Raw genomic sequence first — 19231 nt, 5'->3', positions numbered from 1 at the left:
TGCACCCTCCCATTGCCCTCCCACTTGGTTGGTACCTACCAGGGAATACCAGGTGGAGTAAGCTTTTTTGTCCAGCAGGGTGTACTCTTCTACTATTTAATCAGGGAGCAACTGTCTTTATGTATTACAGTTTCTCTCAATCGCCTACAAGCATTTTTTGGAACAATGTTGTTCATTTTCAAAACAGAGTCCACAAAACACACAACTTTTGCAAAACAGTAAATGCTTTTTGAAAATGTAGTTGACTTAAAAAAAAAACATAACATTCATAAAAAATATAATACCATCAAAATTGCAAATCAGTTCATCAAAAGCAGTCGACTGCCTGCAGAAAGATTGACACAACTATACTTATTTCTGGAGTGCAAGCAGACAAAACAGAAAGTTAGTCTGTCTTTTAAAAATCCCAGTAGATCCATAAATGTTCTTTGCAGTCACTAAATCATGATGATCAAACTGGAAGTACGACTATACAAACGTGCACAATTATGGGAAATTACTCTCCTTTTTATGCATATTTCACCAAACAATTTCATACACATCAAATTTGATTCCTGATAAAAAATGAAGAAAAAATAAATATTAGCACATTGTGTGTATGATTCATTCATCGGTATCATCACAATCCAATTCCATCTATTCAATACATAGGCTGTTTTTTTCAGTTTTGTAGACTTTCCACTGGCGTACATAAACACAATCCACAATAGAAATAAGGAAAGTTGAACACAACGGGGGAACACAACTGATATGAATGTATAGGCCTCAATCCACACCCAAGCAAAGCTCTAGAATGGAAGATCACATGTTGGAGATGATGACATAGGAGTCAGCCAAAGTTCCTTAGAAGTAACCCAACTTCATTCTCAGCATCTCTGAATATTTACAATATTGTAAAAAATTGTACAAATTAGACAGTCCCCGTTAAGTAAGATCTTAAAACAGGTCAACATTAACAAGGCCGCATGGCCAGACGGATTACCTGGACGTGCACTCGGAGCAGGTGCTGACCAACTGGCAAGTGTCTTCACTGACATTTTCAACCTGTCCCTGACTGAGTCTGTAATACCTACATGTTTCAAGCAGACCACCATAGTCCCTGTGCCCAAGAACACCAAGGTAATTATTACCTTGGACAAAAACTGGACAAAAAGGTCATGTTCATTTGAGACCGCAACACAGAAACAGACAAATTAGAGACAGATCCCCTTCACACCTTTTTATTGTAGAATTCTGATCTGTAATGAATGAACATTGGCACTAGTTCATCTTGGATAATGTTTTTACGTTACAATTAAAACAAGTTTAAATCCAGTTTAAACAATTAATAAAAATGGAATGAATCAACATATAATTTCAATGTACAAATAAGCTAACTTGTTTGTAAATGTTAGACATCTTAGTAAGTAGGCTATTATTACTAAAGCATCATTTTTAGAAAAACTAAAATATCCATACCAGAGGTGGCCAACCTTGATCCACTCCCTGCTCTACTGGGTGAGCAGACTTCCCAACAATAATACACATTATTATCAAGTCATGAGGATTGATACGTTTGTATCAGGTGTGTTAGTGCAGGGTGGGAAGAGAAGCCTGCACACCCAGCAGACCTCCAGGAGCAGGATTGGCCTGCTACAGTTGGAATACGTTTGTAGCCTACATTGTATGTGAATTGTAACTGTATTGTTGTGTACAACATGTGTTAACATAAGTACACATACAACCCATGGTATACAAGGATGTGCCGGCAGTCTCTTGGACCGTCACTGGGACCTCTCCATTTGCAGTCTCTTGGACCTTCACTGGGACCTCTTCATCTGCAGACAGTTTCTTGGGAAGGATCCAATTCAGGAAAGTTGTATTTCAGGTTGAAATGCTGGTGAGTGACCACCGATCCAATGACCAAAGTTATTTTCAGCTGTAGGTAATACCCCTCCCCCCAAAAAATAAATACTACAAAGTTGCTTAGCAGCAAGGAACAGGGCGTCCATGTATATCGGCGCCATCTTGAAAACCACATGAGTACATGCATCCATCATGCCTCGTGGCAACATTACAGGCTGGTGGTGATGGTGTGGAGTGTGTTTTTATGGCACATATTGGGCCCTTGATAAAAGTGGAGCAACGTTTGAAAACCACAGGATATCTAAACATCATTGCCAATCAGGTGCATCCCATCATGGCAGCAGTTTATCCATCTGCAAATAGTGTTACGAGGAGCGAAGGGGGGGAACCCAAGAGCAGCCTCAGAAGAGGAAGCCGGTTGTGACATTGTATTAGTTTATGGGACGACTGTTGCTCATCGAATGATTAAAGGTTTCTAAATGTGTGATTAAATGAATCAAGCAATTATTAACTCATTAACCTGGGGCTGTAACGCTCGTCTTTAGGTGGAAGAGAGGAGGACCAAGGCGCAGCGTGGTGAATGTTCATGATGACGAATTTTAATGATATCCAACAAAACAGAACACTGACAAAATACAAAATAACAAAACGACGTGAACAGACCTGAACTTGAGAACATAAAACATGAACGCACGAACAGGTAGGTAGGAACAAACAACCGAACGAACGAAACGGTACCGTGTGGTGAAACAAACACAGACACAGCAACAATCACCCACAAACAAACAGTGAGAACAGCCTACCTTAATATGGTTTTCAATCAGAGGAAACGTAAAACACCTGCCCCTGATTGAGAACCATATCAGGCTAATACAATGAACCCAACATAGAAACACATAACATAGAATGCCCACCCAGCTCATGTCCTGACCAACTAAACAAGGCTAAACAAGGGAAATAAGGTCAGGAACGTGACAGGGGCACCATGGGAAAATTAGTTTTATTGAGTTTCTATTTCCCAAATTAACTCAAAGAATATCAGAATATCGATTCTACAACAGTCGCTAATTAATCCATTTCCTCTACAGTCTCATTCTGAACCTCGCATAATCCGGGAATCTGCACAAACCCGGGTCCCACCAATGAGTTCGTACCACACCAATTTTAGTTGATTATTTATTTACTAGAAAGCTAAAATGATGATAAAAGATACACATACACAAAACACAGTCTAGGCTATTGTTTAGAACTTAGTATAACGGGCCAACACACTATGGCGCGTGTTACCCAAAATGGAGATTTAAAAAAGAGAGAGAAAAAGAGAAAGTACACGAGAGAAATATACATTTGGGTGCATTTGTCAGCTATGCTTATTTTAACCCTAGCCTTGCCCCGAACTGCCGCTCTTATGGGTCAGAATATGATGTAATTACGTATTGGAGGTCTTAGATGGGAAGCTCCGCGTGGGTCGTTTAGGCTTCTCAATATCACACTTCTCCGGCGCAACTCTCTGGTTGTCCTCACAATGTCAGTGTCCTTTAGGCTTAGTGGTCTGATTCCTCGCCCTTGCTCGGAAAGGAGTCTTCTGAGGACAGACAGCTCTGTAGCTCAGAGCTCACAGCATAGGAATGAAACAGTGTAGATACCACGATTCTATGGAGAGTGGAGGCTAGGTGGTCCGGCTTGAATTCACCCGCTTAGACACAGCTACTCATCCGTAGCATGGGCAGAAAAAAGATGTCTTTGTCTTCAACCTTGTGTTGCGTTTTGGGTTCGTTGACTTTTTAGGCCTTGGCTGCAGCTCGTGTCACTTAGTCTGATATGTTAATTCTTAACTCACATGTCTTATACCCTCGGGTCAGAAGTGGGCGTAACCGCCTTTAGGGCAATTCTCTGGGCGTACCAAGGCCCAGAGGCAAGGTCTGGGTCTTGGTACGAGGCAAGGTCTAGATTTTAATCAAATACAAATTTAGACAACTAACTTCACATTTCATCTTTACCAAAACTTTTTCTTTGATTTGGACATTTTCCACACAACATACAATGTATAAACATCAAGCATATACTAGGAAAACTCTTAAAGTTACAATGTTTTCGTAATAACGTCATCTATTAAGCTTTAATAACAAAACAAAATGACATACATTTTCATATTCCATCTATCGTCATGACCACCATTGTAGTTGACGGAAACCATTGTTCCAAAGTCCCTTTATTGCATGTTTAATGTTCTGAGGCTGGTTCTCCATAGTCAGAGGACAAAGGAATTTTGTCTGTTGCCTAAGATTTACCATGGGCGTGAGGGGTCATAAAACCTCCACATCTTCCTATCCCTTTAGATCCCTTCTCCTCTGGTGGGGATGAAATCTCTCTGCAGGGTTGTGGTCATTGGTAACCTGAGCCGAGCAGGAAAGTCATGACACCGTGATGAATGACTCAAAATGTTTATTGAACACAGAGTAATGGGGAGTGCAGAACCAGGGTAGCTCAGATGAATTGCAAAAACCAGGAGTGTAGAGTGAGGTTGGAGTTGGCTGAGTAGAACAGGGGAATCCAAGGTAATGGTGGTGAGTGATATCCAGAGCAAGGTGGCTGGTGGTGAGATGTGGAACAGGAGACAGGAGAGATGAGAGGTAACTGCAAGGAGAGGACAAAAAAATCGTGTAAGCCAGGAAAACAAATTGACACAGCAGAGCAACAGGATCTTAAGAATAGACAAAAGGCTAGAATGATAATTGACTGAGCAGAGATTACAATCTGGCAGAGTGGAGGTGGCAGGAATGGGTATATGTAGAGGTCTTGATTTATGGACGAGTTGCAGCTGGTAGGGATCCACTCTGACTCCAGCACACCTGTCTCCAACCACACAATCAGAGAGGGAGAGAGAGCGAGAGTACAGGGGGAGAACTGCAGGTCAAGGAGACACCGGATGAACACCAGAGGGCGTAGCAGGAGCAGATGTGACAAATATATTTTTTTCAGCAGGATAATGCTCCATGCCACAAAGCTGGGATTGTCCAGGAATGGTTCCATGAACATGACAGTGAAATTGACACAAGTGTGGGAAGCATTGGAGTCAATAAGGGACAGCATCCCTGTGGAACACTTTGGACACCTTGTAGAGTCCATGCCCCGATGAATTGAGGCTGTTCTGAGGGCAAAAGGGGGTGCAACTCAGTATTAAGGTGTTTCTAATGATTTGTACACTCAGTGTCCATTGAGACACATTACAGACAATAGCCTACAAGTAGCAAAACAGAACTCACTTGATTGACAATAAAACATATTTCAACATTTATATAGGTCTATAGGCTACTGTTTATACACTACATCACCAAAACTATGTGGACACCACTTCAAATGAGTGGATTCGGCTATTTTAACCACACCCGTTGCTGACAGGTGTATAAAATCGAGGCACACAACCATGCAATCTCCATAGACAACATTGGCAGTAGAATGGCCTTACTGAAGAGCTCAGTGACAATTCCCCATAGAGAAGGCAATTTAAAAAAATTCCAAAAAAGACAGTTTCGTTATCACCTTTGTGCCAAACATATCAAAGGAATTTGTCGATGACTTGTCTTCAAGACCGACCCCCCCCCCCCCCACACACACACACACAAATCACAGCTAAAGTTATTAACGTTTATTTTCATGCTATTACATGGAAGAGCTTGTTCCGCACGCAGAAGGAAAAACTATGGAAATCCCTCACGCGCTCTCGTCCAGGACCTGCTCATTCAATGTGATGGATTCCTGACATTGGAAGATGAGACTGACTGAAGTGAATGGATATTCCAGGATCTGCTGTTTGTATGTGGCTGCTTTGAAAGTGAACTGTGTTTGTGTGTGATCAGGGATGTATTCATTTCGCCGATTCTGTTGAAAAACGTTCCTTAAATTGAAGCAAACCAAACGAAACAAAACGGGGATAAACATACCGGAATTTGTCCAGTAGAAACTCTTGTTTGCAACTGTTGGACTAATGATTACACCCTAGATCAGCTAGATGCAGGAAAAGATGTACAAGGTGGTATAGAATGTGTCAATGTCACCTTGATTACTAAAATTTGTCGCGACCTATGCACCTACGTTGTAAACTTTCATTCATAGACTAGGTTGTAGCAACCACTTGATGGGTATAGGGAAAATTAGAGTATCATGTAGTAGCCTAAACCTTTCGATGTTACATTGAGCTGGGTGAATGGCATATGAACGATAGTCATCCAATATGCTGTTATAGAAATAAGGTCATGCTCATTTAAAAAAAGACCTGTCCTCCCTTGTCTTAAACGGCAAACAGCCACTGGCATTTACTAATGGAACTAGCAAGATGTCAGCCTCCTTGAATAGGAGAATCTGACCGTGAGTAGATTACATTTAAAACAACGGTCGGCCATCTTGGAGGCTGTTTCTAGTTCTTATTATAACTCAATGCATTGCTGGCTTCCACCATTTTAATGTAGTCAACTGGGTGGTACTTCCAATTTCATTGGCTGATCCTTCCTGATTATGTTGGAGTCATCTCCAGCCAATTGTGAAGAAGAAAATGTAGTACTTCAAATGGAGAATGGGAGGATTCGATTATGCTGAGCCACAGGGCACCGGTTTATGGCCCATGATATAAACGGTGAAGAGGCAAATATGTCAAGGGATTAGCGCCCTTCTCAAATAGCAACAGTAATCTGTGCCTTTCGGTCATTTTGTCAACAAGGTGCATCATCCAGAAACATCTCTTTCCATAAAATATTTGTTCCAATTTTTTCATCCAGGTTTCATTGGGAAGGCAGATAAAGCTTTTTATCAAAATCAATAACTTTTTCATTTGAAAACACTGAATCCTACTCATTACTCCAAGTGCTTAATTACACCACTTTTGTTTGGAGCTGACTTCGTTGTGGGCTTTGAACGTGGCACCTGGCCAAAAATAAAACGAATGCCATCAACTTTCACCCCGTGCAAAACACACCTATCCGGGAGCCCAGGCCAGATTAATCGAATCCCGTCAATGCCGCTGCGCATTCTGTCACAGACGCTATAATGACACAGATACAAAGATGAGTCCTCTATCTATCTCTATGGCCGCGCACCATTGTTAAGAATCTGTGCTGTGAAGACGATGCTTTTTGTCTCCGTTTCTAATTATTACCACAGGTAGGTAATAGCACGTTTAAACTATCTAAAATCAAAAGAACATGTCATACCATGATAGGTTACAAATCCGTCAAGCGATTGCCAGGTTTTTTATGTTCAATTTGTGTCGTGATGAAAACGATTTTACAAGTCATATAGTTTGAGATTTTGGGTTTGTCTTGAGTTAATGTACACCATTTCGTCAAGTTAATAAAAAAATATTCGATGTATTTGAGATTTCTGAGTTCGGTTTATATGTTATGGGTTTTGTGTATAAAAAGAAATCTCACGAGCTGGTAAAATGGCGGCGCCTGCTGTCTGCGTTTTAAAGTCCAAATAGAAGACAATGGACCCGATCGTATATTTATGTAGTTGGTGCAGTATATTAATTAATATACATGGGTTCTAACTTGAACCATTATTTATTAGTTTACAATTGTACAATTTATGCTCCCCGCATATATAAACCACTAACAAAATCGTAATTTTGATGACACATGGGGAGCTTACTGCCTACTATACTGAGTAAAATGGTGCGCACCAAATTGTAGTTCACATTTAGGTGTGGAAAACGGCAGTGAGGATTTTTCTTCAATATTCATCAGATATGAACACCATTACAATCTTTAGAGAATACAAATCTCTGTGAAAAAGGAGCAAAGTTCATATCAATTATTGATGTTTGATGAAGAGTATCTACCACCCTATGTAAAGCTGGGATATTTAAGATACCCCATAACAGAGTTTGTGTAAAACCCGATGCAATGCAAGAAATGTAAAAGGTTTGGCCACATGTCAAGTGTTTGCAAATGGAAGGAATATGTTATTGTTGAGTATGTGAATGTAAAATTATGCAACTGTGGTGGGGGTCGTTTTCCCGAATTCCCAGAGTGCCCTGTTAGGGTGAAAGAGGTTGAGGTGTAAAGTATCAGGACTGTACAGCTAATCTCCTACTGTCTTAGGTCAGGTAGGATCACCACTTTATTTTAAGAATGTGAAATGTCAGAATAATAGTAGAGAGAATTATTTATTTAAGCTTTTATTTTTCATCACATTCGCAGTGGGTCAGAAGTTTACATACACTCAATTAGTATTTGGTAGCGTTGCCTTTAAATTTTTTAAACTTGGGTCAAACGTTTTGGGTAGCCTTCCACAAGCTTCCCACAATAAGTTGGGTGAATTTTGGACCATTCCTCCTGACAGAGCTGGTGTAATGGAGTCAGGTTTGTAGGCCTCCTTGCTCGCACATGCTTTTTCAGTTCTGCCCACACATTTTCTATAGGATTGAGGTCAGGGCTTTGTGATGGCCACTCCAATACCTTGTCTTTGTTGTGCATAAGCCATTTTGCTACAATTTTGGAAGTATGCTTGGGGTCATTGTCCGTTTGGAAGACCCATTTGCGTCCAAGCTTTAACTTCCTGACTGATGTCTTGAGATGTTGCTTCAATATATCCACATAATTTTCCATCCTCATGATGCCATTTATTTTGTGAAGTGCACCAGTCCTTCCTGCAGCAAACCACCCCCAACAAACCAAGTTTTTGGGCCTCCAAGACTACAAGGACTACTGTCGCCAGAAAATGTTCCGCTCTTACAGGATCCTTCTGAGCCTGTGTGGGAACCAGAAAAGCCAACTGACATTTACTCCTGAGGTGCTGACTCGCTGCACCCTCGACAACTACTGTGACTATTATTATTTGACCATGCTGGTCATTTATGAACATTTGAACATCTTGGCCATGTTCTGTTATAATCTCCACCCGGCACAGCCAGAAAAGGACTGGCCACCCCTCATAGCCTGGTTCCTCTCTAGGTTTCTTTTTAGCTTTTGGCCTTTCTAGGGAGTTTTTCCTAGCCACCGTGCTTCTACAACTGCATAGCTTGCTGTTTGGGGTTTTAGGCTGGGTTTCTGTACAGCACTTTGAGATATCAGCTGATGTACGAAGGGCTATATAAATAAATTTGATTTTGATTTGATTAGAACAGAAAGCAGGCTGATTTAGTTTAATATACATTTCGTTATTGATAGTTAATTTTAAAAATGATTTAAAAAAATAACAATACTGTTTACACTGCACAAACAAACGCAACATGTAAAATATTGGTCCCGTGTTTAATGAGGTGAAATAAAAGATCCCAGAAATGTTACCGATACACAAACTTATTTCTGTCAAATTTTGTGCACACATTTGTTTACATCCCTGTTAGTGAGCATTTGTCCTTTGCCAAGATAATCCATCCACAACACAATGCCACAGATGTCTGAAGTTTTGAGGGAGCATGCAATTGGCAAGCTGACTGCAGGAATTTACACCAGAGCTGTTGCCAGATAATTTAATGTGAATTTATCTACCTGAATTTCTCTACCTTTCTCTACCTGTGACGACCTGGGCCTGGACCCGGCCAGTATTAGTGTGCTCTTCATTGCCTAGAAGTTCCGGGCTGCAACACAGTGCGAGTTCTCCAGACAGGAGTTCATGGATGGGATGGCAGAACAAGGGTGTGACAGTATAGAGAAACTAAAAGCCCAACTACAGAAAATGGAGCAGGAGTTAAAAGTCCATGGTAAATTTAAGGACTCCAACGTTGTTTTTGAGAATTTGGCCTCAAAATAAATGTTAAACTTTACTAAGGCTGGTATTTTGCTTGGACCCTTAAGATCAGGTGTTTCACAGAATAAAACATTTTACAGAATGTCGGCCAATATCCATCTAGTTCCATCTTCTCCCTCTGCCGGCCAGTGGGCTTCCTCTCAGTGGAAACGCTAAGCGGATGCCTCACATCTATACATCCTGTGAAATATCTGTCTCTTTGTTCTATCTGTGGCTGCACTGTGGTAGTGGGGGAACAGGAAGTTCAGGGCAGGCACACAACATTCTTCAGAATAAAGAAACGTCAGAACTGTTATGTTAAGAAGATAACCTTTTGTGTCGGTTTCTATTTATTACTACAGGTATGTAATAGCAGGTTTAAACTTCCTAATATCGAAGGAACATGTCATACCATGCTAGGTAACATCCGTTAAGGTATTATCACGTTTGGTAAAGGTTTGATGTTTTATTTTTGAGTCAAACCGAGTGATTGTGATCAACTATTTTACAAGTCACATAGCTAGAAGCTTTGGGTTTGTCTGAATGGATGTACATCATTTCCTCAAGGTCATTTAATAAAGAATACATTTATTTGAGATTTCAGAGTTCGTTTAGCATGTTATTGGTTTTGTGTAAAATTCACGAGCTGGTAAAATGGCGCTGTCCACTGTCAGGCTCCAACGGGCTTCAGTGCGGGTGCAGAGAGACAATTTCATGGTCGCACTACAGTTTTGAAGCTGAATGTAATGATTATCATGTGTTGTAATATTCAGACACATTCAGTTGTTTCTATCTTTATAAATGTTACAATGGTGTGAACGGAGCTACTATTGGTTTTTGATAGGAATAATACAGTGAATACAAGGTTATTCAGGAAAATAGTACATAGTGCTGCCTACAACATACTGCAACCTTGTACTAAATGTTTGAATCATTTCGACATTTATATGAATTTGTGGAGTCTACTATAGTTTAAGTGCACTTACGTTGTGTAGACGAATTTAAAGCAGGTACTTTGTCTAATTTGAATTAAGTCATGTTTTGTTGTCAATGCTTAGCTACCAGATCTTTTGAAATGAGATCAGTGCTAGACTTGGACAGGAACTCTCCGGAGCTGAGTACCGGCACCTCAAATTTCTACTGTTTGAGCTCATGTTCCTCTTATAGAATATTAGTTCAACAGTATTGTGGAGCTCCTGCACCTAAATATAAACAGTACCGGCACCTATTTCAGTCCAAGTCAAGCACTGAATTAGAACGTGCCAGAAATGTCAAGACAATAACTTTTTGTGTCTGTTTCTCAATGTTACTACAGGACGACTAGAATTAAGTCTGAGGCCGGTAACATCTCTTAGTGAGGACAAACCTAGCCGACCTCTCTCATTCCAGACTATGTCCAAACCTACATTCATTCACTGGGTCCTGATTGTGACAGTGGGGCCCAGTTTGCACTGCAGGGTCCAGAGATGGCATCAGTGAAGCTGGAAGACTGCAGTCAAACACTGGAGCTGAATGTCATCATTAAAGATGAAGAAGTGGAGGAGAAGATTGGGAAATTTGTTTCTCATGGTAAGAGCAGGTTCTATATATCTAATTTTGTTGTTGTTCTAACTTCCCACTGTGTATGAAAAGTTGCAGTAGAACTGTTTCATGATGAACTGTTTCAATGAGAAGGTAGATCTTATTTCATGGTACTGAGACTTGCGTGGTTTGACACCAGTATTGCCAGCATTTGTTTTATTCACTGAGCTATCTGGAGTGTTCAGAGAGTATGAGAGAGTTCAGAGAGAAAGTGCTTTAGACTAAAGAAGTGAAGTAGACAAACTGCCAGTGATGTAGTTCTATGAAATGAGTCTGTGTAGTTACTAACCCTGGTGATAGTGAGTGGAGGATGATATGGCTTATTTATGACTTTTTCCCCTTTTTAGAATAGTTTTATTCCCCTGTATTGTACAGCCTACTGATATGAATACATATGTTACCCGGTACAGCCAGAAGAGGACTGGCCACCCCTTTGGGCCTGGTTCCTCTCTGCGTTTCTTCCAAGGTTCCTGCTTTCTAGGCCACTGTGCTTCCACATCTGCATAGGTTGCTCTTTGGGGTTTTAGGCTGTGTTTCTGTAAAGCACTTTCTGACAACTGCTGATGTAAAAAGCGTTTATAAAATAAATTTGATTGACATGGACAGTACCAGTCAAAGATTTTGACACCTACTTATTCCAGGGTTTTCTTTATTTTTACTATTTTCTACATTGTAATATAAGTGAAAACAAACTTTAAGTAACACGTGTAATCATGTAGTAAACAAAAAAGTGATAATCTTCAAAGTAGCCACCCTTTGCCTTGGTAACAGCTTTGCACATTCTTGGCATTCTCTCAACCTTCTTCATGAGGATATCACCTGGAATGCATTTCAATTAACAGGTGTGCCTTGTTAAAAGTTAATTTGTGGAATTTCTATCCTTAGTGCGTTTTAGCCAATCAGTTGTGTTGTGGCAAGGTGGTATACCAAAGATAGCCCTATTTGGTAAAATAGCAAGGCCATATGGCAAGAACAGCTCAAATAAACAAAGAGAAATGACACTCCATTACTTTAAGACATGAAGGTCAATCAATGCGGAACATTTTATAGAACTTTGAAAGTTTCTTCAAGCGCAGTTGCAAAAACCATCAAGCGCTATGATGAAACTGGCTCTCACGAGGACTGCCACAGGAAAGGAAGATCAAGAGTTACTTCTGCTGCAGAGGAGAAGTTCATTAGAGTTACCAGCCTTAGAAATTTCATCCCAAATAAATGCTTCAGAGTTCAAGTAACATACACATCAACATCAACTGTTCAGAGGAGACTGCGTGAATCAGGCCTTCATGGTCGAATTGATGCAAATAAACCACTACTAAAGGACACCAATAAGAAGAGACTTGCTTGGACCAAAAAACACAAGCAATGGACATTAGACCGGGGGAAATCTGTAATTTGGTGTGATTAGTCCAAATTTGCGATTTTTGGTTCCAACCGCTTTGTCTTTATGAGACGCAGAGTAAGTGAATGGATGATCTCTGCATGTGTGGTTCCCACTGTGAAGCATGGAGGTGTGATGGTGGGGTGCTTTGCTGGTAACACTCAGTGATTTATTTAGAATTCAACGCACACTTAACCAGCATGGTTACCACATTAGTCTGCAGTGATATGCCATCCCATCTGGTATGGGCTTAGTGGGACTCATTTGTTTTTCAACAGGACAATGACCCAAAACACCCATCCAGGCTGTGTAAGGGCTATTTGACTTAGAATGAGAGTGATGGAGTTCTGCATCAGATGACCTGGCACAATCCCCCGACCTCAACCCAATTGAGATGGTTTGGGATGAGTTGGACCGCAGAGTGAAGGAAAAGCAGCCAACACGTGCTCAGCATATGTGGGAGCTCCTTCAAGACTGTTGGAAAAGCCTTCCAGGTGAAGCTGGTTGAGAGAATGCCAAGTGTGAAAAGCTGTCACCAAGGCAAAGGGTGGCTACTTTGAAGAATCTAAAATATATTTTGATTTGTTTAACACTTTTTTTGGTTACTACATGATTCCATGTGTTATTTCATAGTTTTGATGTCTTCACTTATTCTACAATGTAGAAAATGGTAAAAATTAAGAAAAACCATTGAATGAGTAAACGTTAGACTGGTACTGTATGTCACACACACTGACTAGTTATTCTGATGTTGTTCACACAGGAAACCATGTTGACACATTCTCTACATCCAGAGAGCAACAGCAGGAAGGTCACAGAGCTAAGAGGTCTCATCACTGCCCACATTGTCAAGAGATTTTCCCATTTCTATCAAAGCTAAAAATACACCAAAAAATATACACAGGAGAGAATCTGTATTCCTGTACTGACTGTGGGAAGAATTTCACAACATTAAAGGTTCTGATCGTTCATCAGAGAGTGCATGAACGGATACACACAGGAGAGAAGCCTTACTCCTGCTCTGACTGTGGAAAGAGTTTTTCTCGACTGGGCACCTTAAAAAGACACCAAGGTAATCATAAAGGACCACTGATCTGACTGTGGAAAATGTTTTAAAACAACAGATGAGCTAAAATGTCCTCAGAGAACACTGTCGTGTCTTTGGCATCATTAAACTGAAGATTAATCTTTATTAAATGACTCTCTGTAATTATTATTACGCGATTAAACTGATTAATCATGTAACTGTAATTAACTAGGAAGTCGGGGCACCAAGGAAAATATTCAGATTACAAAGTTAGAATTTTCCTAATATAACTTTTCAGATATTTTCATATCTGCTCAATAGTCTTCTGATTAATTAATTCTTCTTTATTTTACCTCACGTTAGTCTCATTCCAAACGTCGTAAATTGTTGGTTATCTGCACGAACCCAGTCTTCACTATTAGTCATCCATACATCAATTGTCTTAAATCATTTTTTTATTTATTTTTTATTTATTTTTTCTCGGGGGGTGGATCAGCTTAATATTGCGGAAAGAATGTTGCTTCCAATGTAATTGTCTGCATCATTTCCAATACCCCATATTTTTGGGGGTAAATATATATATATCCTTTCACGTATGCATACATATACACATATATACATAGACATACATACTTTTTTAAAGAGTATACCTTTATTATTATTCCCAGCAAACCCTACCACCGATCCCCCAATTGGAGTAAACTGATAAACATTTCTGTTTTTACCTTCAATTTATACATCTTATACACATTTTACAGACACAGTCTACTTTATAATAGTTCTCTCTTGTTTGTTCTTAGTCCTTCCTCTATTTCTGTTGTCCATCCAGTTTGATTTCCACTTGTAACTGTGCTATTTCACAATAGCTCCGCACCTATACACATTTCACAGATCCCGTATGCCCTACATTGTTTATCTTGTTATTAGTCCCACCCTTCAGCTCCACTCAACCTTTCCCATCTATCTTCCAACATCATCCATTTCGGATTTTTATTTGCCATATATTTTTCAACTGTGCTGTGATGCTTCACAAAAGATTTGAATCTTCCTATTCTCATAGCTTCCACGGATTGTAAATTAAAAATAAACATTTTTGCTAAAATAATTATTATATTATTGATTGATTGACTATGGCTTTTCAAATCCCCCAGTATTGCTATCTGTAGCGTTAGTTCTACGCAAATGTTGCAATTCTTCAACCATTCCTGGACCTGTGACCAAAAACGAGCTACATGCGGACAATACCAAAATAAATGGTCTAATGACTCTGCCTCCTCACAGCAGAATCTACAGAGCTGAGAAGATTGTATCCCCCATATATATAACATTCTATTAGTTGCAAGAATTTTGTACAATAATTTAAATTGAAAAATTCGAAGTTTTGAATCCGGCGTTATTTTGCGTATCAATTCATAAACCATGTGCCATGGAATGGGTACATAGAAAATCTCTGCCCAACTATTTTGCAATTTATATGGCACAGCTGTAAGTTTTTTGGTCCTTAAATGAAATTGGTATATGTTTTTATTTATCACACTTTTCTTTAACCATTTATGTTCTTTAATATAAGGCCGACATACAAGTTCCTTACTTTTATCCCCTTCCACCTGCCTCTTCCATTTTTGTGGTAATGCTGCAATTAATTGGTTGTAATTGTGGGTAGAGCAGACATTTCCATATGTCTGTGTTAGCTGCATGTGTGACATTACTCCACCAGTCCTATTTATGATATCATTCACAAAAATTATACCTTTTTTAAACATTTCTTCGATAAATACAGTTTTTTTATCAATTACTATATTTGAATTTAACCACAAGATTTGTTGTACTATTTGTTCCGTCCTTTCAGGTGGATTAAAATCATTTATTTACTAACTAAGTAATTCACAGAAATGCATAAAGAAACAGTAGATAGTTACAAGGAAATGATAACGGAGTTTCCCTAGTGGGATAAACCGGCATCGCGGCTTGTTGTACAAAAGGGAAGTGGGGGTCGACTGAGATAAGACAACACACAGTTGATAATTATAATAATTGAAATGCTAATCCTTTGCACATGAACGCTCACTCATTCGGGAATAATTGCAATCAATATACATATTTACGCTCAGTGTGTTGTCGGGATCTCTGTTGAAAAGTTTGTTTCTGTTGGAGAGTCTGTCCGCCCTCTCTGTCGTGGTTAGAATGGATAGTTCAGAGGGACATTCATTCATGTCGTTATGGATAGATGTTTCAGCGGTTGTCGGTCTTTGTGTTCAATGATACCGAATTCCTAGCTGCAGACTAGTAATTAATATCAAAGACCTGTTCTTATTCTGTCGGTATCGATAGTTTAAGAGTTTAACCACGTGGTATGGTTAAAAGATTCAGCCATCTACTCAAACCTTGGCCCTCTCGTTATCGAGGTAAGCTGGTCTGCAACCTTTGTCCTCTCGTGATTGAGAGAAACATGGTCTGGTGAGAAATTCTCACGGTGGGGGTTTTATTCGGGAGTTGCAGAAAAGGGCCTATCCCAGGATGCCTGACCCAAACTGGTCTCATGGGCGGTCCTCTGCTTTAGTTAAACTCAAAAGGGAATTGGAGTTTCCTTCATTAAACAGTCCAAAATCACATTACACAATTTTACAAACAGTATCATCCTCACTCATTCATCTTATACAACAATTAGATGTAAACCTCATATCTGAGGCTATTATATAAACAGCGTTATGGTAATGTGGCCGCACCGTCTCCCATGACCTTCCCCAAGTTGTAACAAACGGACCAGTTCGTAGCTGGATTCTTCACCGATCTTTTATACCTTCTCCAGAACACATTTGTTGTTCGGACCTCAAGTTCTGTGAGGTGGAAGAAATTCCTTTGTTCTCTATGAAAACTCCCTCTCTATACTGTGGCCATGAGGAGATAATCTCCTCCAGGAATTTACGACCTCTCTCTGACCACAGCAGCCTAGTTGTAGGGGGCAGGGAGAGGGGGATGGGGCTTGCTGTACCCAAAGAGGGCAAAGTCATGACAACACACATAGGAGAGAAGCCTTATCCCTGCTCTGACTGTGAGAAGAGATTCTACAGATTGGGCCATTTAAAGACACCAATGTATACATAAAGGAGAGAAGCCTCATCAGTTGTCCTAGACCAGCTGAGATAAGACACTCCACTTCATTATCTCATAAAATAATTGGCAACGTTGAATTGGATCAAATTAAGAAAGTGTAGAACACTCTATTGTAATCCTATAGTTTCTCACTGTAAGAGAACTGTGCAGAGGAAAGAGAGCGTTATAGAATGTTAGCCTCTCTTTACTGATCATTGTGCACCTTGTCAGTTTTGGTGTGTTTTGTTAGCTTCTACTGTAAAGATATTGAGTTGACCTTGGATTTGCCCTAAAGGTTGAATATCCTCTGTGAGACGTCTCACAATGGAGTCTGATGGTTGACTGGATGGTACTGCTTCCCTCTGCAGTTTCCCGTGGGAATGAGCTGGTAGGACACCTGCTCTTTCCATGACATAGACTGACCAGGTGAACCCAGGTGAAAACTATAATCCTTAATGTAGTTTTTATTATGGATTCATTATGGATCCCCATTAGCTTTCAGCAGAAAACAAGACTGCAGTTGCAGTGGGCTAAGAAATGGAAAGACTGGACCCTGGAGAATGAATTTGAACAACATTTCCTGGTCTGATGAATCCCTGTTCCTGCTGTTTCATGCTGATGGGAGGACTAGGGTATGGAGGAAACCATGAGTACATGTATCCATGCTGTTTGTCATCATTACAGGCTGGTGGAGATGGTGTGGAGTGTTTTCATGGCACATATTGGGCCCCTTGATAAAAGTGGAGCAACGTTTGAATACCACAGGATATCTAAACATCATTGCCAACCAGGTGCATCCCTTCATGGCAGCAGTGTATCCATCTGCACATAGATTTTTTCAGCAGGATTATGCCACACGGCTTGTCCAGGAATGGTTCCAAGAACATGACAGTGAATTCAGCTTACTGCAGTGGCCTGCCGAGTCACCAGATCTCAATCCAATTGTTCGTCTGTGGCAGGAGCTATTCGGAGTAATATACTTTCCAAAATAATAACTACATGGCCAGGACATATACCACAAATGTTGTTTTACAGGAAATTCAACCCCTGACATACATTTTCTTTCCGGTATGAGGGTGAAGGAAGAAATCCCCCTTGGTCATTGTATTACAGTTCTCACAATGATCTGGGGGGAGGGTGGATAGGAAATGCTGTTTTCAGTTTTCTGTGAGAATGAGCTGGTAGACACTACATGTATCAGAGATGGTGTGATGATCAGTTTTCACCACTAGTTTGGGTAGATACATATTTTACTACGCAATTTTACTATTGATGCACAGGCTATGAAATGACTACATGTTTATTAAATTGTATTTTATTATGAATGTCATTGAATTACTCCATTGATCTGACAATATAAAATAAAGTTAGACTTGAATGAATTTGTGCTGCTCAATCTCTTCTCTATCATTAAATACTAAAAATGGGTTGAAGCTAAATAATTCCTGTTTGTATGAAGCTGAAACGAACAGGAAATGTAAATGAGCATTACATTTGACCTCAGCACTGACATGGTTTTTCATCAGCTTTGAGACCAGATACAGTACTGCAGCTTTATTGATCTACTGAATGTCTTTGTTTAATTCATGGAATTCTAAAGAATATATGTTTCTATTTATCTACTCAAAACATGTCACTCTACACATCACCATGGTGACAAGCCCATTCATTAGCCACCAGTAATGTCTACAATGCATACAAATAGATGTTAATCAGTATAAAGTGCTTGTTTTATAAAGGTATCAAAGCCCAGAAACAGCATTACCCCTGCAATTCAATGACCCAGTTACCATTGGATAATGGAACCAGAGGAAGCTTGTGTTACCTTTCTCTACACCATTACAGAATTAATTTCAACAGACCTTTTCCACGCCCCTTTGTTAGAGCTCAATATATACCCAAGACTATATAGAGGGTCAGACTGTTGTAATGCCCAGTTGATTATGTAAATAGTCTTGAAGACTTTAATTTAGATTTGTTTATTTCACATCCATTAAGTAGATACTAAATAACCTCACTCTTTTTTCAGCTTTTAAAATGTTTTATTTTCATTTTCTAAAGCCTTCTCACACCCAGACTTTTGACATTCTTCTATGTATTATACTTCCAAAAGTCTTTCAAAATATTTAATGCACCAGTTTAAAAAAGTGTCATGACTATCATTACCAAATAGTCAATAATTTCATCAAATTGTCAAATTATTATTATGTGAACTTTATTTGAACTTACGATACACAGAATCATCTAGAATGTCAGCCTAAAATCTTCGGGCATGGACTGTCCAAGGTGTTGAGAGCGTTCGACAGGGATGCTGGTCCATGTTGACTCCAATGCTTCCTACAATTGTGTCAAGTTGGCTGGGAGTGGATCTACTCCGAATAGCTTGTTCCATCTCCTCCCACAGATGTACAATTACAGGGAATTCAGTGAGCTGAATTCACTGTAAGGTTCTTGGAACCATTCCTGGACAAGCCTTGTGGCATAATCCTGCTGAAAAAAATAATTTGCAGATGGATACACTGCCACCATGAAGGGATGCACCTGATTGGCAATGACGTTTAGATATTGTGGTGGAATTA

At 39.8% G+C, this 19231-nt stretch overlaps 1 long non-coding RNA gene across 1 annotated transcript; it reads left to right on the top strand.

The window, feature by feature from the left end:
* Positions 1-6848: 6848 nt before the first annotated feature.
* Positions 6849-19178, top strand: LOC129859999 (uncharacterized). The gene is made up of 3 exons (XR_008760287.1): positions 6849-7002; positions 10889-11142; positions 13296-19178. It is a non-coding gene; the product is annotated as an uncharacterized LOC129859999 (long non-coding RNA).
* Positions 19179-19231: the final 53 nt, after the last annotated feature.

The sequence above is a fragment of the Salvelinus fontinalis genome, chromosome 7 (assembly GCF_029448725.1).
Source record: "Salvelinus fontinalis isolate EN_2023a chromosome 7, ASM2944872v1, whole genome shotgun sequence".
Lineage (NCBI taxonomy): Eukaryota > Metazoa > Chordata > Actinopteri > Salmoniformes > Salmonidae > Salvelinus > Salvelinus fontinalis.
This window is presented reverse-complemented; position numbering and strand designations above follow the sequence as displayed.